At 47.2% G+C, this 22,718-nt stretch overlaps 1 long non-coding RNA gene across 1 annotated transcript in view; it reads right to left on the minus strand.

Annotated features, from left to right (window-relative positions):
* LOC131922704 (uncharacterized) overlaps window positions 1–20,361 on the minus strand; it is a 30,224-nt gene extending 9,863 nt beyond the window's left edge. Inside the window, exons 1-2 of the long non-coding RNA XR_009382367.1 lie at window positions 20,216–20,361; window positions 15,857–15,938 (exon numbers count right to left, since the gene is read on the minus strand). This is a non-coding gene — a long non-coding RNA (uncharacterized LOC131922704). The remainder of the gene's footprint in view (window positions 1–15,856; window positions 15,939–20,215) is intronic.
* Between the last annotated feature and the right edge of the window lie 2,357 nt (window positions 20,362–22,718).

Raw genomic sequence — 22,718 nt, forward strand, 5'->3', positions numbered from 1 at the left:
TTGGATCAGTGTTTTTCTTCATTTTTTTTCATTTTTATGCACATTACTGCTGCTGGCCTCCAGCCAGGTCTCTTCTGCCAAGAGAGGGAAAAGAATGAGAAAAATCTAGAGAAAAAAATTCTGTTTTTTACATTTTTTAAACTAATCAGAAGGTGTGAAGAGTATAGACAGAGGGAAAGAAAAGAGATGTGTGATTGTATAGCAGAGAGATGTCACGGAGGAAGCGCATCTCACACTCAGAGGTTTATCTATGTGGGATACAGAAGAGAGGAGGGGGACCCATGGGCAAAGTCCACATTTCAAGTCAGGAGTGTGCAAGAATGTTGGAACCAACAGTGGATGTTGGGGGTGGCATCTGGATCAGGTTGCTACTTTTTGTTTTGTTTTGTTTTTTGTTTTTGTTTTTTTGTGTTTTTTGGTTTGTTTTGTTTTGGTTTGGTTTGGTTTTGGTTTTCTTGTTTTGTTTTGTTTTGTTTTTTCAAGACAGGGTTTCTCTGTGTAGTTTTGGTGCCTGTTCTGGATCTAGCTCTGTAGACCAGGCTGGCCTCAAACTCACAGAGATCCGCCTGCCTCTGCCTCCCGAGTGCTGGGATTAATGGCGTGTGCCACCGCCACCGCCGCCCCGCTGGTTGGTACTTTTAATTTCTTCTTCAGGCAGAGTCTGCTTTTGTAGCTCATCCTACCCTCAAACTTGTGATCCTCCTGCCTCAGTCTCTGGGAGTGCTGGGATTCTAGACGTGTCTCAGCACATGCAGCTCGGTCGCTGCTCTAATCGCTTGCTTGGAGCTCGTGTTCACGTTCTGTCCAGAGCCTCCTCCAAGCCCGCTTCTCACAGACCAGTCTTCTCCAATCACAGAATGGATTTTCGTTCTATTGTTCATCTACCCAAATCATTCACCAGCCTTACTTCTGTGAACTGGGGACACTCTGGAATAATCTGGCTCTCTTTGATCTGTCCCATCATCTGAAAGTCCACTTCCTGAAGCTGGAGAGGTGGCTCAGTTGTTAAGTACACTTGCTGCTCTTGCAGAGGACCCAGGTTCTATTCCCAACGCCCACATGGTGGCTCACAACCGTCTGCAACTCTGGTTCAAGGGGATCTGATGGGCTCTTATAGCCTTCGAAGGCACCAGGTACACACGCAATAAATACAGATATGTGTACACATGCAATAAATACAGATATGTGTACACACGCAATAAATACAGATATGTGTACACGTGCAATAAATACAGATATATGTACACATGCAATAAATACAGATATATGTACACATGCAATAAATACAGATATATGTACACATGCAATAAATACAGATATATGTACACATGCAATAAATACAGATATGTGGAGGCAAACATTTATAGATACAATTTTTTAATAAAAAAATGCATTTTCTGGGATTTACATTCAACCCACCCCTCATACATGTCACCAGCCTACCCCCACATTCTGCAGCTATTGACAAGTGAAGCTCGCCTCTTCATCTAACCCAAGGTTAGAACACATGACTACCAGTGTTGCTGTGATGTTACAGTTGCCTGGGCTAAGAAACAACAAATGGAAGATAACAGACGAAGGAGGGACTGGCTGGGAGGAGAATTCGTTTGCTCTTGTAAATGATAAGCACAAAGTGATAGTGTGTTAGAGACGCCTAGAACGTGTCTAAGCGGCCATAACAACGGGACACGTAGAACCCGAGTCTACAGCTCAAAAGCTGGGTTGGGTGGTACGTTCTGAGAGTCATTAGACAAAAAGTTACCATTTGAGCCCACAGTGCTGCTCTGCGTGGAGGGTTTTAGTCCCTACCACACTAGCTGCTTTTTCTGTAACCGTAGAACAGTTCAAGGGAGCAAGAGTATATCTGGGCTCACAGTTTCAGAGAATACAGTTGCCTGGTCCGCAGGCTTGGATAGAGCATCATGGTGGGGGCAGCATACGGCAGAGAAGTGTTCACTTCGTGGTGGGCACGAAGTAGAGAGAGCAGGGAAACGAAGGATCACGTTCAAGGAACCAAGGACTCATACCCAGTGGCTACTTCCTCCATCCAAAATAGTGCTCACTCTCCGGGGACAGTGCTTTTAACTCCTCTGGGGAGATACTCCATACTGAATTGTAACGCCCACCTACAGTTTATCTATATTTGCATTCGTGTATGCATTATCATCTTTCGTCTCTGCATTTGGGGTGCATACCCCACCCACAGTCACAGTGCCATTGCTTCAGTACCTCTCCTAGCAACCCTGTCTAATTAGCAACGGCGCTCCTGTATCTTCGACTGTCTTTCAGTAACGATTCTTAATCTTCAGTCTACAAACATGTCCAGATTGCCTTTATCTTTAAAAACAACAAATTAATTAACTGAGAAAAGGAGAAGGAGAAACTCTCCACCTCTGACCCTGGCTCTCCCCCAGTCACTGCCTTGTTTTCATGCTCTTGGCTTTCCCAAGAGGGAAAGAGGTTTGCCTGGAAGAGGAATAGATACTCGGTGTATTTACTTCCTCATTTCCCATCAGTGGCTCTTGCCGAGGTCACTGATAATCTTAGCGTCTCCAAACCCACAGGATTTACTGCAGTTCCAATGTCATTAGCCATTTCTCTATCCAACACTGCTGTTTCTTGAGAGTCACTGGCCCCTGGCCTCCATGGCTCCTCTTTTCTGCTTCTCATTACTCATCTTTGATCTGTCCTTGAGAACTCTCCTGTGACCACCACACTAGAATTCCCCACAGTTTAAGCCTTAGGCCACATCTCCTCTCCCATGCATAAAGCCATCCCCCAGGAGATGCTGTCAGGGAGTCATAATGTAATTCTATTATCTTCAGAGAATACCTTCCACACGATTTCATTTCTTTCCGTTTGTGACTCATTCCATGCTTCAGAACATGATGTATCTTAATGAATATCCCATCTACCAATAAAAGGAATAAGTATTCTGCTGTCATGAGGAGTGTGCCATAAATGTCTATGATATCACAGTGTTGATATATTGTTCAGTCTCCTATGTACGTATTAATTTTTCTCTATTAATTAAGACAGGAGATGTTGATATCTTTAGCTGTAATTATGAACGTCTCTTTCTCTTTTCAGGGATTCCTCCTTATTTCTTCAGCTTGGCTATTGATGAATATACATCTGAAGTTGTTTATCTCCTTTCTAAATTGAAAACTTTATTATTATTACTAAGTCTTTCTCTTTATCTATGGGAGTATTATTTCTTCAAAATCTACCCGGGGGGCCGGTGAGACGGTTCAGTGGGTAACTATGCTTGCTGACATCTGACATTCAAGCCCCTTGCTTCCACTCTCTTCTGTGACAGGCTGAGAGGCATCAGCTGACCATGCAGATAGTAAGTTGTCACAGTTGGTCATCACTGTCAACCCTGGTCTCATCAGATCAGCCACAGCTGTATTCTGAAACATCAGCTTTCTGCCTTGGCTGGCACTCTGGAAGAACCCATGGGATTTCATTCCAGCCCCTTGACATTTTCCAAAGGTTTTCAAAGTAAACGGTCTGAAACAATTTAATTTCAGTGCTTTGAAATTGAGCTATGATAAGTGGAGTTGAAGAATGCACATCACATTCTAGATGGACATGAAATCATTCCTAAATGAAACTGTCAGAACATAAAGGACACATACTTGACTTTCAGTTAGCACTGAGAGGTGAACCCATAATGAAGACAAATAAGAACATGTATTAAGTAGTGATGCGATAGGAACCAATGTCCCTGGGAAACTGGGTCTGTATCCTTTTCTGCGTGCTTCCTCCCTAGGACCAGATTAACACACAAGGAAGAAGCTGAATAGTTATTTGGCATTGTACAAAGAGAACTACGAAGGTACAGATGCTTACTGAGAAAACCACCCACACCTCGCTCTCATTAAAGATTAATACCACTGGTTAATCACTACTCTGTTCTTTTCCTTTGCTTTTTTTTTTTTTAGACACTGTACATCTGGGTAAACCTTGAGTGACCACAAAGCAATATCCAAATCTGTAGACAGACAGAGGACTTGGGCTGGCATCTGCATGTGGCAATGGTGCAGATTTTATCTGGGCTCTCGTTGGAGAGAGATGATGTAGACATCTTGCTAGGAGAGGGGAGGGGTCTTTTGAGCAGGAAGTGTGGGCAGAAGGATGCATGCGTGCATGCATGCAGTGAGATGGTGTCGCAGGATGTTGTCAGCGTCCATTTTGTCTTCCTTTTTCTATCTGACAACCTGATTCCCTGAAGGACTTCTCTTCTAATCGTGGGATTGTGGAGAGAAAGACAATCCCAGCAACCCAGAGACATCTTGAGCATGAAACTGGACAGTCAAAACAGTCTCTCCTGATCAAAGGATCTGATTATTGGAAACAGAAAGGCAACTTCAAGTGTGAGACTTTCCCCGACACTCAATTTCCTTGTCTTTGTATGTGTGATGCATGTGGTTTGTGTATGTGTGTGTGTGTGGGGGGGTATGTGGTGTTTGTGTGTGTTCGTGCATGTACAGGTACCTCTGTGTGTGCAGGTACGCACTGACATTGCTCACGTAAGCAGAGACCAAAGGTCAACCACAGCCAAGCTCTTACTCCTCAGGCACCATCCACATTTTTTAAGGATGTCAATAACAGTTATTAGAATTATACAAATAAGCCTTCTCAAAGCAAAAATCTAATGTATCTGGCATTCCTTGAGAACAGCAGCTACAACTTCTACCCATTTGTCCTAAATGTCGAATAAGTGAGAGGGCAGCAGCTCTAGAAGAGACCCACAAGAGGAAGGCCCAGGGCAGTGGTGTTTCCACACTGTGTATTAACAGCAATGTTGATATGACGATAATGAGATGCATATACATGCACTATGAATATTGTTTTCATAACGATCCTTTCATTGAGTTGTAATGGTTCAGGGAGACTTAAGACATCTACTAATAATCCCAAATTTAAAAATAAAAAATATAGAGACAAAAAAGCATGGCAATTTTACTAATTGGGGGAAAGTGGGATTGGAAAGAAATTCAGCTTTCAGTAAATTTCACAAGCGAATGCTTTACTTCCTGGGTGACTTGCTCAGGTCAATCTAGCACTTCACAATTTCTTCATTCAGCTGGAAGATGTTTACTAGTCTCCATATTCTAACAGGGACTTTTACCGACCTTGAACTTGTGAATTTGGCTAGGGTGGCTGGCTGGTGAGTCCCAGGCAGCAGCCTATCTCTGTCCTCTAGTGTTGGGATTGCCAGTGCAGACCACCATGCCTGGTATTTTTTGACCCAGGTTCTGGGGACCAAATGCATGTCCCTGTGCTTGCAAGACAAGCACTCTGCCAACTAAGCATCTCCCCAGTCCTCTTCCTGGTGTTTTCCAATTTAAGGTACAGTAAAATCTCTCCGGAGAGCAGCAGGATCGAATGCAGGCTGTCGGAAGCCAAGTGCTAGCTGAAAGCCCTCGGAGATGAGTGGAATCTTTCTCACACTATCACCGGAAGCTCACACAGTCCCAGCACTGTTCTCAGCCGATACAGTCATCATCCACAGTTGCACAGGGGTCAATCAAATTTCCTCTTGCTGTGCAAATACTTGAGAGCAACAATTCCAAGGAGGAAAGGATTATTTGGGGGGTTTCAATCCAGCACAGCAGAGAGGACATAGAACAGAGTGGCCAGCGTTACAGTGGCCAAGAAGCAGAGAAGAAATGCTCACGTCGGCAGGCTTCCTCCTCTCCCTCTTACTTTGGGCAATCCCTGGTCTATGAAATGGCACCTACCATGCTGGAGGAGATGATCTCCCCACAGTCTTTTCTGAAAACATCATCACAGGCACACCCAGAAGAAAACCTTACCAACACCCTAGGTAATGCTCAACCCCAATCAGCAGACAATCGTGATTAACCATCACAGCAGGTGAACTTTGAAAACTTATACGTGTGTAATGGAACTGAAAAGTCACAGGGCTGAGATGGCTCAGCAGTTAAGAGCATCAGAGGACCAGAGTTCCATTCCCAGAATTCACCTCAGGAGGCTCACAGCCATCTGTCACGCCAGTTCCAGGGGAATCTGATGCCTCTGGCCTCTGTGGACACTGCACTCACATTCACATGCCCTGTAAGACACACACATGTAATATATATACAATATTAGAATATAAATATAACACATAATTTATATATAATATAAATATTAAATATAATATAAATGTATTTTATAGTCTTAAATTATATAAGTGAATGACAGGTGATAAGAGCTGGGTGAGAATGGATGGTTACAGACAACAAAAGAGAGAACTCCAGAATGATCTGTGGAAATACACACACACACTCACACACACACACACACACACACACACACACACACACACACACACACACGCACCACCTCACTTGTCCATTGAGGGGACCTGGACACAATGATCACCCAATAGCGCTATGCACCCTATTCCCAGGTTCTGCCTTAATCGCATTCTCCAGGGATTAAAAGAAACTAGAACTTCCTGGAGAAGCGAGTGTTCTTAGGAATAGGAAAGAACCATATGAGAAGGGCCCGGGGCGTCTTGTACCACAGCTGTGCGGAAGTGTGCTCAAGTTTAAACATAACCCATAACCGAAAGCCGCATTGTCGGGGTTGTGTAAGACAGACACCACAAGGAATGAAAGAGCTCTTGATGGCCAAAGCTGTAAGCAGCCAACATTTAAAAACAGCGTTAGGTCATCATCTCATGAATACAACAAATATCAGTAAACCCATGCTGATCTGAGGAAATGATCAAATAAACGGGTGGGAGAGGAGAGACAGATTTCTCATGCAGAATATTTTAAATTTTTAAAATTACATTGTGTGTGTGTGTGTGTGTGTGTGTGTGTGTGTGTGTGTGTGTGATGTGTCCGACACACACGTATCAGAGACAGGAGATCAGAGGACAACTTGCAGTTCTCTCCCATGTGGATCTTGGAGCTTGAACTTGGGTCATCAGACTTGGCGGCAAGCACCTTTAAATACTGCGCCATCTTGCCTGCCCTCTTGTGCAGAATTCTGAACAGTTTACAGAGAGTGGCACACATCTCAAGACAGTGGAGCATGGCTCCCTACTTTCTAAATACGGGCTGCATGCAGTGATCTCCTTCCAAAGACTCCAACACGGGGGGAAAAAAGAAAGAAAGAAAGAAAGAAAGAAAGAAAGAAAGAAAGAAAGAAAGAAAGAAAGAAAGAAAGAAAGAAAGAAAGAAAGAAAGAAAGAAAGGAACAATGAACTTACAATGCAGACACCTGGAAGATACTACCTCAGACAAATGACCAGGCCCAAAATCAACATGACAAGTCACGGTGGTTGCATTGTTAGATGATATGATAAGGAGGAGAATGTTTACCCTGTGGTTTTTCCCCTCTCAAATCCTACAGCCCTAAAATGGGAGAAGCTGACCCAACCACGAGAAGCCAAGAAGGTGTGTGGATTAAATTCAATGTGGTGTCATGAGTGGGGTCCTGGAGTGTTAGGAGAACCCAAGACCATTGGAATGAAGTGTGGCTTCAGTTCAGCATAACGCATCAATGTCAGCCTGCTCTGTGTGTCAGATGCACCACTGATGTAAGATGTCAGTAAGAGGGGAGCCCAGGTGTAGTGTGAGGGTGCTGTTCTGGCTTGTTTTCCTTTGCTCCGATCCAACACTCTCACCAAAGATAACTCAGAGGAGCAAAGGGTTAATTTGGCTTACACTTCCAGGTCACAGTCCATCATCAAGGGATGTCAAACACGCAAGCAGGAACTTGCAGACAGGCCTGCTTGCCCTCCACACGACATCACCTACGACAAGGGAACTCACATCATGGACAAAGAAGGGCAGCCGGAACCATGGAGGATGCTGCTTGCTGGATGACAGACAGGTTAGACTCAGCTAGCTGTCTTATACAGTTTAGGGCCACCTCCCACCTAGGGGTGGTACTGCCCATGGTGGGCAGGGCCCCCCTAAATCAAGTAATAGTCAAGGTAACCCCTCACAGACATGCCCACAGCCCAACCTGACCTAGATACCCCCTTAAGTGAGGCTTTCCTCTTAGATAATGCCGAGCCACGTCAAGTTGACAGCTAACCAAGACAGGCACTCTGAGCTAGCCTCACAGGCTACAAATCTCAAACCAGTCTAAACAAAAAGGGTAAGGCTTAAACCCTGCCTCAGCAGAGCTAGCTCTTTCTGTGGCTCCACTGTTTGCTTCTGCCACGGAGAGGAGGAAGATGGTCTGAGTCCTGCCCTTCTGTGTAGCGACCAATCCACTGCCAGGCAGTCTAACCAAACAGCGAACTCAAGGTCCAGTGGGAGACCCTGTCTCAAAAAATGAAGGGAGGACCAAAGGAGGAAAGACTTCCCAACGTTGACCTCTGTTCTCCACACATGACCTTGTAGGTGAGCACACCATGGTGCACACGCACACTTTCTAGAAGCATGCGAGGTGGCCTGTCACCCACACTTCACTTCCCTCTCAATAGTCATGGCTTTCTGAACCCAGTTGTTGAAGTCTTTTTCAAGAAGACAAAGATTTCTCCAGAGAAAGCGAGTTCCGTCCACTGCACATTAATGCTCAAACACCCCAGCCCTGCCCTGGCCATCAGGAGCCACGGGACACAATAGCTTCCTTTGTGTGTCTCTCCTAATCTGCAAAACAGATGCAGCTTGGACAGTTTCCACTCAGGCTGTCCTCAAGATGCATGAGGCCTCACCACTCTGGCACACGGTTCTGCATTCCCAGTGGGCAGGATCCCCATAAATCAGGCAACTGATTCCAACCCCACAATGTGCGGCAAAGGGGTTCTTGGCAGAAAGAGCCAACGTTGTTAGCGTATGACTTTCTGTCTAATTATCGAGTGCCATAAAATCCACATGGTATGAAGCAAGTGGGCCACAGTAAAAGATGGTTCCGAATGTGATCTCTCAACCATGCTGGGCATGGCTCCTGTCCGTGTCCTGTGGTGAGTCTGAAGCCAAGCACAGGAAAGTGTGACGGGTTCCTCCCGTGGTCTCCAGTCCCAGAGAGAAAGCTAAGCCAAGTGGAACATCCACACACAGGCTGCAAGGACCTGAGGCCTCCCGGCTCTCAGCCTGCCCCGGTCTACTCTGAGAGCCTCGTGAGCTGGCCAGCTTCCCACCATCCCAGGTGGGAAGTGCGATGCTGGGCTCTGAGACGCTCCGTGTCCAAGGCTTCAGCACACCGGAAGTTTTGCCTTTTCATCTTTTGGGAAGCATGCTCACGGACGGCGCCTTCCCTCCCTGCCCCTGTGTTTCTGGCCCCCTGGACTTGGCCATCTGCAGAACAGCTGGACATTGAAACGACAACAGCTTGGTCCCCGTCCCACATGTGGGCTGTGAGTGAGGCAGTCAGGTCGCCTTGTGTTCTGGTTTCACTACTGTTGCTGTGATAATAATCTGACGGAAAGCAGCATGGGGGGCGGGGGAGAGGAAAGGGCTTATCTGGCTTTCGTTCCACACTGCAGTCCATCACTTGGGGGAAGTCAAGGCAGGAACTCACAACAACCAGTCACATCAAGATAACAAATTCGTTGTTGCTTGCTCGACTCCTTTCTTTCTCTTAGCTGGCTTTCACCTCTCTTGTGCTATCCGGAACTCCTGCATGGGGAATAGGGCTGCCCATAAGGGGCTCGTTTTCTCCCCAAGATATACTTGGTCTTTCATTCTCTTCACAGGATGTTTCCTCCAAACGAAAGCTTCCTTTTTTAAATGGTGTAAAATTCACTAAATTTCCCTTTTCTGGAATATGCTTTTGGTATCAAGTCTAGGGACTTGTCATCCAGTCCTGGGTCCTCGGGAGTTTACCCTAGTTTCCTAAAAGTTTCATATTTTACTTATTATGTCCTAAATCTAAGTGCATAATCTATTTCTATCTGGATTTTCTACATTGAAAACCCATTCTAGCTTGATGAGATTTGGGGCTCATTCTTCTCGGAAGGTATGGGAAAAGCCGTCTTCCTTCCTCCACTGGCTCTATGGTGAAGAGTTCTTCCTGCTCTTGCAGAGGACCCAAGTTTGGTTCCCAGCACCCACATGAGGTGACTCACAATCACCTGTAACTCCAGCTCCAGAGGATTTGTACTAGCTAGTTTTTAATGTCATCTTTACATAAAATAGTCATCTGAGAGGAAGGAACCTCAACTGAGAAAATGTCTCCATAAGATCAGGCTGTAGGCAGGCCTGTAGGGCATTTTCTTGATGCATGATTGATGGGGGAGGACCTAGCCCATTGTGGGTGGTGCCATCCCTGGCCTGGAGGCCCTGGGTTCTATAAGCAAGCAGGCTGAGCAAACCATGAGGAACAAGCCAGTAAGCAGCACTCCTCCATGGCCTCTGCATCAGCTCCTGCCTCCAGGCTCCTGCCCTGTTCGAGTTCCTGCCCTGACTGCCTTTGATCATGGATGTGATGTGGAAGTATAATATGAAGTAAATCCCTTCCTTCCCAAATGGTTTATGGTCATGGTGTTCTATTCCAACAATTGAAACCCCAACTAAGACGGGATCCACACCCTCTTCTGGACTCCATAGGATCTGTACTCTCAAGCACATATCTCCTCAAACATATACATAACACACATAATTTTTTAAAAATAGATCTTTTAAATTAAAATATAATTACCTCACTCACATACTTCCTAAATCTCTTTCTCTCTCTTTTTTTTTTTCTTGTTTTTTTGAGACAGGATTTCTCTGTGTAGCTTTGTGCCTTTCATGGAACTCACTCTGTAGACCAGACTGGCCTCGAACTCACAGAGATCCATCTGCTTCTGCCTCCCAAGTGCTGGGATTAAAGGCATGCGCCACCACCACCCGGCACCTAAACCTTTTTTAAGAAAAAAAATCAATAAAATCTATATGACTTTCATGTCACCTCTTTTCCTTCTTAGAAACTCCTCTGCATGACAGATGCCAATGGCTGCGACACTTTAAGTTCCAGGGACTCCAGGTAGATAGGGGAGCCGCATAGTTAGATTTTATAAAAGTCCAAGCCAGACAGATCATTTTCCAGAAAGGTGAGGAAATTCCACCATGTGACTAATCCCACTCCCTAAGACCTGAGCTGCTCTTATACTGCTCGGGACCCTACTGTGCTGTGATCACACTGGTGTGAATCTACCTCTTCCCAGCTGCTGGTAAGAATTATCACGCAACTTTTAGGTAGCTCAGTGCGGTATTTTCCTCAACTATTTGTCTGGTATTCTCTTTGGTTCTCTCAAGAGAACTCAAGGTCCAGCCTCCTTTTTACGATTTCACCTAGGCCAAGAAGCCCAGTCCATTGGGTTCTGAGGCAGAACCTACAGTCCTCTCCTTCCTTTCTATGGTCCCTGAAGCTTCCTCCTTCTATTGAGTGCACATCCGTGGCCCATTGCATCCTAGCACTCTGAGGGGAGACCCTGGAAGGTGGGTTCATTTTCCACCCAAGCCTATGTGAGAAAGGACAGGCTCCTTGGAACAGAACATTCCCTTTGGACTATAGGGACAAAGCTAAGATGCCTAGCTCAAGATCTTTGTCTAAGGTCAGAATGTCAAACAGTTGGTCAAACTTCTCAAGAGCCGAGATACTGGTTCTTCATGGTACCCCACTCAGGCCAGTTCCCCACTATCTTGAAGAGGCCTGTGCCTCAACATCTGCTGCACAAGAACCTCAAATCTTCACAGTGGTCTCCAGCCTTCCCCAGATATGCAAAGGAAAGTCCTAGGCTGAGATCTTGTCACAAAACAATCTCTCCTGGCTGTTCCCAAAACAAGCCAGGAGGGCAGGCATAATTAGATTGCCACAAACACACCGCAGTTAATAAGTGACATAAATTACCATATAAATGTTGAGCTGTGAGCCCGAAACTTGACAGGACCTTTCAGATCCAGCAGACCTTGGCACAGAACAGCATTCTCCGAATTTGCACAGAATCTGCCTTTTGCAGATCTTTTGAGAAAGCTATTTACTCTGTAACCGTGTTATTCTTTACCGGAGATGGCAGGTCCTTCCAAGTCAATTAAGTGCATTCCAAAGAAAACAGGAGGGACATAAAAGACAAGATCGGAAGGTTTAGGAATGAGACAGGAGACATGAAGGGGTTTTGTGAACTGTGGTTTCTAGTACTTTGGCATTGCCCTTGCGCTCCAAACAGCGGACAACATGAGACCATGTGACTTTTTTGTAAGTTCCATGTTGTCACCAGGGTTTACACATGGCCAGCTTGGTAGATGCTGCCTGGGCTGCTCGGGCTGATCGCTGATTGTGGGCTTTGGTGAGGCTGGATGGTGTGGACTTCAAGCTAAATCTTTGCCACCAGCCAGGTTCACCATGTTCTAGGGAACTCTCTGGGTTAGAGTTCTGACTTTTTCTGAGCCTCAGAATTTCCCTTCCTTATTTTTTAAAAGTATGTTTTTAAATTTTTTTACTTATTAGTGTGTGTGTGTACAATGTGTGTGTACACAATGTGTGTACAATGTGTGTGTGTACAATGTGTGTGTGTACAATGTGTGTGTACACAATGTGTGTACAATGTGTGTGTGTACAGTGTGTGTGTATACAATGTGTGTGTGTGTACAGTGTGTATGTGTTTACAATGTGTGGGTGTGTGTTTACAATGTGTGGGTGCACACACACATGTCTAAGCCTTGACACCTGTGGCCGTGGAGGTCTAAGGACAACTGTGTATAGTAATTGGCTCTTTCCATATTGCGTAAGTTCTGGGGACCAAACTCAGGTCACCACACCTGCATGGTAAGTGATCTCTACCTGTCAAGCCACATCCCTGACCTGTCTTGATCTCTTTAATTAAGGTAAAACATCCATGTAATACAAAATTAGTTTTTAAATGGCCAGTGTGGTGCCTTTGTATGAACCTAGTTCCAAAATATCTTTATCACTCCCAAAAGAAAGCTCTGCCCCTTTAAGAGTCAATCCCCATTTGTCCCTCCCCCTTAGGAACCACCAATCAGCTTTCTATCCCTGGGGTGACTCATTCTGAATATTTAAAATGGTGGAATCATGCATCAGAACTTCTTTTTCTTAGAACAGCAGTTCTCAACCTGTGGGTCATGATCATGGGAAAACACATATTTCTGATAGACTTGGGAACTGAGACACTGCTCAGTGGCAAAATTACAGTTATGAAGTAGCAAAGAAAATAATCTTATGGTTGGACATCACCACACCATGAGGAACTGTATTAAAGGGTCGCAGTGTTAGGGAGGTTGAGAACCAATGACTTAGAAGAACGTTTAAAAATTAAGCCGTGTCAATATTCACTCCTTGTTAAGGCTGAATAATATTCCACTGTGTGGGACACATTTTGTTTGTCTGTCCCTTAATGGACATTTGGATTGCTAAACTTGTGGATTTTGTGTACAGTGCTATCATGAATACTTACGGATGAGCTTCTATTTGAATATGTTTGAATTATTTTGGCTGTATATCCAGCAATTGATTAGCCGAGTCAAGAGTTATCCTGTGTTTAACCTTTTAAAGGACCACTGAAGTGTTTTCTCCTTACTTTTGAGTATAGTTGTGTCTTCACTTAAAATCATATCTTTACTATTATTTCTGAGGTTTAAAATAACAACAACAACAACAAAAAGCAAGCTGGTCGTAGCTCACTAGGCCACCTTGGTACCAAAACTCTACCATTAAACTAATATGCAGAACTCAAGTGTGCGGATAGAAGAGGGCCATTAAAACACCAGAAACATTTTCTGACTCAAGTGTGGTCCAAAAAGCATCCCTCCGAACAGAAAAACCGTGTGTCCTCTGTCCTTACAAACTGTGCAACATCAGCTCAGACTCAGATGGTCAATCCCAGTATCTCAGAGACGTCCGTCCTCATTCACACAGTTCAACTGAGTTATGGGAAATTACATGCATAATGATTCACTCTAACCACCCAAGTCTGAACAATGACCAATCAGGACGACCCTCATTTTCATAAAGGAATTCTTTCTTTTCTTTTCTTTTCTTTCTTTTTTTTCCAATATAATATTTTTATTTATTATTTGGGAATTTCACATCATGCATCCTGATCACACTCACTCTCCAGTCCTCCCAGGTCTGCTCCACCCCACCTTGTGACTTCCCCACCGAAAGAAGAAAAAGAAGAAGAGGAGGAAGAAGAAGAAAGAGGAGGAGGAGGAGGAGGAGGAGGAGGAGGAGGAGGAGGAGGAGGAGGAGGAGGTCCAATTTGTGTTGCCCATACACTCACTGAGCATGGTCAAACTCCCAGTGGCCAACCCCTTAAAGAAAACTGAGTCCTTCCCCACCTGCACCCCTGCCAGAAGCCATCAATTACGGAGAGCTACACTTGAGCATCCTTATTACAGCTTTTAAGAGTTCTCTTCCACAGCGCTCTGTCTAGACTGTCACTTTTAAGGGGCAGTAAGGGGTTGTCATAGAAGCTGTTCTCTGTCACCCTTTCTCAAGTGTGAGTCTGCAGTCACGCCACTGGGAAAGGAGCTTCCTTGCTCTTTATAGTCAGCAGGAGCCATGAAGGAAATTACACGCAAGGAAAATTGTCCACGGAATGGCTCACCCTATCCAACTGAGGACTCCCCCACAGCCCACCACCATGTACTGGCAGCTCTTCTGTTCCTGTATCTGCTGCTCTCTTTGTAGTAAACTAAGTAAGTTTTCCTTTCTACTCTAGTCTAAAGGCAGCTTGTATTAGGGCCAGGTGGTAAAATCTTAGCCTCTCTTTCTTTAGGATCAAACCTACTCCTGACTACACTGTATTGAAGAGTCTAAGGGAACTGCATTTTCTAAGGGGAGAGCCGAGAAGTGGGGGGGGGGGGTCTGGAATGGAAGAACAACCCTTTTGCATATACAAACAACAGTTTTATCAAGTTGCTAGACATCCCTGGTGAATGGAGCATAGTGTTAGATACACTGACTCGGGTCCCCAACCCTTCTGGCATTACTCATCCTCAACCAGAATTTGAACCAACCGCTTATATTATCTCTCTGGGGACCTCGACCCCCCCAGTACTGGGATGCAAGTCCTGGCTAAGGGCATTATCGGTGGAACAAGGTATGTCCCCTCAGGGGCTCTAAAAAGGCACAAATGGTTAGGGTGCCAGAGAAGAGGCTTGTACACCTCTAGATTTTTTTAGACTGCCTTTTGGAGCGAAAGTGGGGATTTTGTTCAGGGGAATGCCTTACTACTTGGGAGACTAATTCCACTTGGGGATGGAACGGCTACAATAAACGGGCAAGAGGAACAAGGTGAACCAGAAATAAACAAGTGTGAGGCGCATGAGGGAGGAGAGCTGAAAAGAAGGTCCATGAGAAGGACAAGAAAAGGGACAGGTGAGTGTGATGCTATCGGTGCAGGAGCTCCGTGGTGATGGTTCTGGGGGGAGCCAATGGCGGGACACGCTCCAGATCTAGGACCACGGCACCATTGCTGCCGCCCAGAGGGCTACAAATGGATGCCTACAAGCCTGGGCCCCCAAGCTTTGCAACACGTGGGGGGGGCGTGGCTAAGACCTGAACCCTTGGCATCTAAACAACAGGGAGTTCCTGGGTAGCCCCTCCCCACCTAGACTGAGCCCAGCCCCACAGGGAATGGCTGTCCAGGCAGGTCCACCGGTCCTCAGGGGAAAGCATTCCAGGCTCTTTTGAAGTTATTAGTCCTGGTCAGGAAGCTGTGGGCATGGGCAGTGTGTGATTTTTCCAGTGTGCCCTGGTATATGAAAATTTGCATCTGATGAGGACTAGTGTCTAAGTCGGTCTCATGAACACTGGCAACGGAGTCATCCAATGATGGATTTCATAACTGTGAGTGATTTCCCAGCCCATGCCCACCGCCCAGGTTCCCCTGGAAAGAGAGGGCACGTCAAGAGGTTAGGAACATAAATCTTACCTCCTGGCCTGGCTCACCAACTGCCATTTGCAGATATTGAGGCTTGGTGGTGACCTCCAAAGGGCTACCAGGTACTTAGTTCCTGGAACAAGGAATTGGACAGAGACACATGGTTAAGAGTAAGAAAAATAAGACAATTTATTTCCGAGAGGACGTAGCCTAGAGCAGAGACAAAGGTTTTAAAATATTTTTACATTTAATTTTTACAGTATTTTTTTTACATTTAATGTGTGTGTGTGTGTGTGTGTGTGTGTGTGTGTGTGTGTGTATACAAGCATGCGTGAGCACACTATGGTCGAGGTCAGAAGATAACTTGCTGGAGTTAGGTCTATACTTCCATCACTTGGGTTCTGGGAATCAAACCCATGTCGCCAGGCTTGGCCGAAAGCCCTCTTAGTCACGGTGGTGCCATCTCATTAGCACAGGAGGAAAGTTTAAAAGCTCATTAACAGTGTACAAAGAATGGGGCTTTTATGTCACCTGGGGGCCATTCACACAGCTCATCCTCTGGCTGATTTGCATACCGCATGGTTTCTTGTGCATGCACGATCTGTCACACATAGTTCTACATACAACCTTATGCCTTGCGTATCTTATTGGCATCTTAAACCTCCACAGAGGCCTGTAAGTTTCAGTGTTACAACGAGACGGGGTCCCCCTCAGAAACTGTGGAGGCCTCTGGGCCCGCATCAGTGGCTCCATCCTTTGGAGTCAGCCCCAGTCTGGGGATTTTCAGCCTTCTCTGCCGACAGGACTTCTGGACCCTGCTCATCCCTCTGTCCTGTCTCAGTATGATCAGCTGCCACAGGCAATAATCCTGACCCTTAGACTCGGGAGGAAGAAGGAGAAATTCCTCAATTTTGCAAATTCAGAAGGATTCCCACTGGCAGGATTGTTCCCCCACCCAATTGCTGGGAGGAGAGAGAGAGAGAGAGAGAGAGAGAGAGAGAGAGAGAGAGAGAGAGAGAGAGAGAGGAAGAGAGAGAGAGAGAGGCAGGGAGAGAGAGAGGCAGATATTGGAAAAGAACAAAGGCTTTGGAATGCCGCTGAAGGTGGTAGTGTAACGGTGTAAGTGTAAAGATGGAAGGAGGAGCCAGGGGAGCAGAATCTAGATTCTTCCTTCTTCACCGACCTAACCTGAAGTCTTCCACCCTCCTCTGACCAGAAGGTAGAGGTGAGTGGGAGGAGTCAGGAAACTAAAAAAACAAAAAAACCTCAAAGAATTTCCAATTAAAGAGGTCTCAGGCTTATCCACGTCACTCTCAGGCAGGCATCTTCCCTGGAGGAGTCCCTGGACCTGCAGAGCAACCCAATCCAGCCTTGGGCCCACGGCAGGACCCAGACAAGACTGCTTATAGAAGTGGGTAACGAGACTGTACCCGGCTCCCTCCAGGCCAGGCCCTGACTGGTTTTGAAGGGAATGTCTGCACTAAAGGGATTAAGTGGAAAGAAGATTTCAACACCTCTTATCTGGTTTAGGGAAACAAACTACATCTCTTGGATAAGTGACCCCGTGGTGCCTGCGCTTGAGGCTGGCTCCCCTGGGGAGCCACCTTTTCTTTGCACTGCTCACTTCCTCTGGGACTCGGAGAGGAAAACAAGGTTCTCATGGACATCCCACGTGCCTGGTATGGATGCCTAAGCATTCCAAAGCCTTCAGAGAACTCCGAACTTGAGGCTGGCATTGCTTTATGGTCTATGTGATGGTGGTTCGGGAACTCTAGCCCTGCAGGCAAAATGTCCTGAGTCTCTCAGCTAGGAAAAGCTCTAGAGGCCAGTCCAAGACTCAGACCCATCAGCCGGCACAGCGATACAGCTGCACAGCCCCCCAGCAGAAAAGTGTGTACTCAGGTTGTTCACACTTGACCCTACTCCCATGTACCCTCAAGATCTCCCAGTAATCATTCACTAGCCCATCTCTGTACTCATGCACCACCCCAGACCTCAGGCAGAGGATTCCTGCTTCAACCTCCTATCACTGGGTGTGTATTGTGGGCTACGGCTACGGCAGAATTCTGTTAGGCCCAACACTTCTCTTCAAAGAGCCACATGCAAACGGAGAGTGGGTATTTCTATGCCCACCATCCCCTCCCCCACATACCCTTCTCCATCCCCCACTCACCCAGGCTCTCCTCTCCAGCTCCTACATGCTCTCTGAACTCTTGCTGTGTGGTTGGCAAACTCTACAGACTCTGAGGTTGCTCTGAGCATTCTCTCCAGCTACACTTACTGATTCTCAACCCTTGTTACATACATCACAGTCTCCTAAGGAAAGGGGTGTGTGTGTGTGTGTTATATAAATGTTCATATATGTGTGTGCATGTGTGTACATGTGCATATGGAGAAAGGCCAGAGACTGATATTGGATGTCTTCCTCCATCACTCCCCACATTACCATCATCATTATGACCATCATCATGCCATCATCATCATCATCACCATCATCACAATCATCATCACCATCACCACCATTATCATCATCACCATCATCACCATCATCATCATCATCACCATCATCATTATTAAAGATGGGATGCCTCACTGAACCAGAAACTCACCAATTTAGTTAGACCTGCTGCCCAGTGAGCTCAAGGGATCCTCCTGTGTCTGCCCCAGCACTAGGGTTACACACACATGATTGCACCCAGCTTTTTCCGTGGTTGTGAGGATTGGAACTCAGGTCTTAGACACTTCACTCACTGAGCCATTGCCACAAACAAACAAACAAAAAAGCAGGAAGCCTCAATACTGAGTTTTGAGGACCCACCACAATTCATTAATGAAAGGAAACTAAGCGGGCTTGATTGCTGCTGCACACTGAACACTTGAAGATGGCAGCAAAGAGTGTTGAAATACTCTGAGCAGCCCCATGGAACCGCCCTCGGAGGCAGCTCTGTGCCCAGGCCCTTTCCCTAAACAGTAAGATTTTGTCAGCCCGAGGAGGACCTCGGTGTATGCACACGCTCACCAGGAGAAGCTAAGGTCATCGCAATGCCCTAGGCTGACCCAGAGATAGTGCTCTGTTGCCTCTAAAATGGAAGTTCTTGAGTCGTCTGCGTTTGACCTTGGGCAGGGAGGGGGTGTGTCTTCTTGGGCTCCTGTCTTCCCAGTTCTCAAGCCATTTCTGTGTGATCTAGACATGGAGATCTTTCAGATCCCCTGCTTGGTGTCCCTGAGGCTGTCTGGGTCCTTAGGCCTCATCTAGCACATCCCGTGACACTTGTCTTCACCCAGCAACTCTGCTGGAAGTGGCTCCCAGCTCTCCCTCCCCGCCTCTACTTCCATCTCTGCTTCTGAATCCTGGCTGATGGTCCAGCTCAGCTCTCAGCCTCCCCGTCTCTAGTGACCATCTTCCTTCTGTACCTCAGTGCTCCACTCCCACGTTCACACCCGGACCTGGTCAAGCTCCAGGTCCCATTTACCTCTGAAGCCCGTGTGACTCCCTCTTAGTGGCAGTCTCCTGCCACAGCTCTCTCGTCCCAGAACCCCGCTACACCAGGTCCTTGGCCCCAGGAGACCGTCAGCATCACCCACTTTGCCTTCCACCTTATTCTATTCAGACTCAAGGGTCCAGTCTTTCCCCGACACTAGACATTCCCTTCTTTGACCGTGGTGATGCTGCCCTGGTGAACAGCAGCATCCATGTCCTCTAACCCTGACACTTGTGTCAAATCAGCTAGAGGAGCAGCCGCACCCACTTCAGCTGCCCTCGACGATAGCCTCTTGGGGCTCCCCATGTCCTCAGACCCCTCTCTACAGACCATACAGAACTACCTCATCTTACCATGTCTACAACCTTGCATTTCACTGCACTGAGAAAAGAGAACTACTCACCCCTTCCCACCAAACTATAAATACACATCCCCAAGTTTGTACCTGACCCTCTATCCTCTGTAGAAGGCTAATTTCTTCACAAACGCTCCTCACAACTCCGGCCACCCACCTTACTGGGGGCCTGATGCTCCCAAGTATACTCTCTCCAGTTCGGCTCTTCTAGCTCTTTCTACCCATACTGGAATGCTCTACACTCAGAACTATTATTTTATTTTATTTATTGTTTTTTTTTTTTTTTTGGTTTTTCGAGACAGGGTTTCTCTGTGTAGCTTTGGTGCCTGTCCTGGCACTCCCTCTGTAGACCAGGCTGGCCTCGAACTCACAGAGATCCGCCTGCCTCTGCCTCACGAGTGCTGCGATTAAAGGCGTGCGCCACCACTGCCCAGCCAGAACTATTCTTAAAGGAAGAAAAAGAAAAAGGAGGGGGAGAAAGAGAAAGGAGGGGAGGAGAGGGGAGAGAATGGGGAGAAGAAAAGGGGTGTGAAATGAAGGGAGGGGATGGGAAATGAAGGGAAGAAGGCTTACACTAACGTAGTAGCAACAGCAAGCCACACTGGAGTGGGATAAGACCTGGTAGCTGCTTGCTCCTTGAGACTGGGTGCTCAGCTGTCAGAGCCGTCTCCCAGCGGCTGTCTCACACTGGGCAGGCACCAACAGCCAACCCAACGGTTGCTCAGTCCCCTCGGCAGTCCCAGGCTGGTGCCAATGGACTGCTCTGCTGGAGAGCCACTCACCCCGACTCCGTGAGGGAAGCCTGGAAATGGGGCTTCTGATACCAGCAAAGGAATCTGCAGCCGCATGGGGCAAATCAGTCAGCAGCTAGAGGGAGGTCAAGAGGGCAGGAGGCCGGTCCATTGTCCTTCTGTCTACCCAGCCTGCCACCAGAAGGCTCCACCCACAGCTGGGGCAGGTCTTCCCAAATCAAGTCAGGAGGACAATTCTTCAACTGATTCTAATGGCAAATTAACATTAGAAGGGGAGGGGAGGTGGGGGAAGGGAAGGGGAGGGGAGGGAAGAGAGGGAACCTTTCTACCTCCATTTCTACTCTTTCCTTCAAGGCCTCTCTGAAGTACATTTACTCCTCACCACGCCCCGCTTGTGTTCTCTCTATCGCCCCCCAGCGTTCACTCTACCCACTACCATGAAACAGGTCTTGTTAAAGCCTCTAATCGCCTCCATTCTAAACAGAACGGCCATGTCTGCACCTCTCTGCCTGGAACTGCTGACACCTCAAATACACTCTCCCTTTGGCTCCTTCACACCCTCTTCCCAGCTCCCCTTCCTCCCCTCCCTCACAGGCTCCTCGGCTCCGTGATTACAATGTGTTGGGCTCTTTGAAGCTCTCTTCCAGGTCCTCTTCCTTCTGACTTTATCCCTCTGCTGACATTACTCTAAGCACCACATACTGCAAAGACAGGAACTATCAATGGATGGCTTCCCTCCCACGCTTCGAGAGCATCCTGGGCTGACATGGTGGTGTGTCCTGTTTGGGGACCCCAGGCTGCTTCTGTGCTCCGCCAGTGCCTGGGTATCAAACGTGTTTAACAGCCCACCACCACCTGGTCTGACAGCCTCCTAGGAGAGGGAAAAAGGAGGAAGCCAGATACTCTCCTGTGGGGACACGACTCAAGTGGGGTGCAGCTCTTCCACACACTGCCCACCAGCCAGAAGTGAGACGTGGGGGATGGTGGCTTCAAACCCCTCGGCGTTTGAAAGCAAGAGGATAATGAGAGGAACATTAGCAAAATTGGACCAGCAAAAGTGGCAGCTTTTTGTCAAATTAAAAAAAAAAAATGTTTTTTGGTCTACCACCTGTCTCCACAATTACATAAAAGAAAGGACATTTTAATGCTAAAATTGGAGAGGGCATACTCTCAAAATAGAGAAAAGTCTTTTAAGTGAATTTGGATTTAGGGAGGAGTACTGCAGTCTTTGTGCTTCCCAAGCACCTGGCTCCGGGTTGAATGGGCGCCGTGATTGATGGCGGCGGAGAGTGTCATCTGCATCTTCTTCATTTCTCAAAGCTGCTGACTTAGGGTTGTTGGCTTCCCGTGTTGTTAGACTCTGGGATCCTGTGTCAGTTGCTTCCTGCTATGATGAAACCAGAGGGTTCGTCTGGGCTTACAGCTCAGAGGGACAGAGTGCATTGCGGTACGGTGGCCGAAGCAGGAAGCCGGGAGCTCACGTCTTCAGTTACAAGCCGGAAGCAGAAAGAGCAAACCGGAAGTGAAGTTATCCTCTCTCAAAACCCACGTCCAGTGACCCACGTCCTCCAGGAAGGCCACACCCGCTAAACCTCTCTAAACAGCACCACACCTGGGACCCAGTGCGCAGACACCTGGTCCTATGGAGGCATTTCCTACTCAAACCACCACAGATCCATGGGGCACTAGTTGAGAATCTGGCCTCTCGCTCTCTTTTCAAGATGCAGCTGGAGGCCTGGATCTTGTGCCGTGAGGCTCAGTGCTGTGGCCACTTCTCCATCCCTCCACAGGCCCCCGTACCACATCAGCATTCTCCAGAAAGTCATCCTTGAGGCTGTTGTTGTGACCACTGGTGTCCCTGCAGGGAAGGAGACACCCTAGTCAACAGAGTTCCTTCCTTCTGCTCCCTGCATCCTCTGTGGAGAACAAACCCTTGACAGACCTGCTCTGGGGACCCTTGAGACAGACTACACATCCTCCATCCCACAGTGGTCAAGTGGACTGTGAGAGGACTCTGTGCTTTGTCTGATTTGGTAGTGAGTCCCTACCCTTCCTGTGACCTTCGCTTTTCTCATTGCTCAGGTTCCATCCCATCCTGCTCCTCCCCGATTCCTCTAGACCTTGGAACTTTATGTGACAGGGACCGCTGGCCTCCAGTTATCCACAGACCCAAGGGACTGACATGAAACTGAAGAGCTGTGGGGTCCCCTGCCCTCTCATACCCTAGCTACAGGCTGTGGAGGAGGATGGTCATTCTGCACCTTTGTTCTGATGGTGGTAAGGGGGGTGCTGGGACCTGAACCCGGTCTCTGCAGGAGCAGCCA

The sequence above is a fragment of the Peromyscus eremicus genome, chromosome 12 (assembly GCF_949786415.1).
Source record: "Peromyscus eremicus chromosome 12, PerEre_H2_v1, whole genome shotgun sequence".
Lineage (NCBI taxonomy): Eukaryota > Metazoa > Chordata > Mammalia > Rodentia > Cricetidae > Peromyscus > Peromyscus eremicus.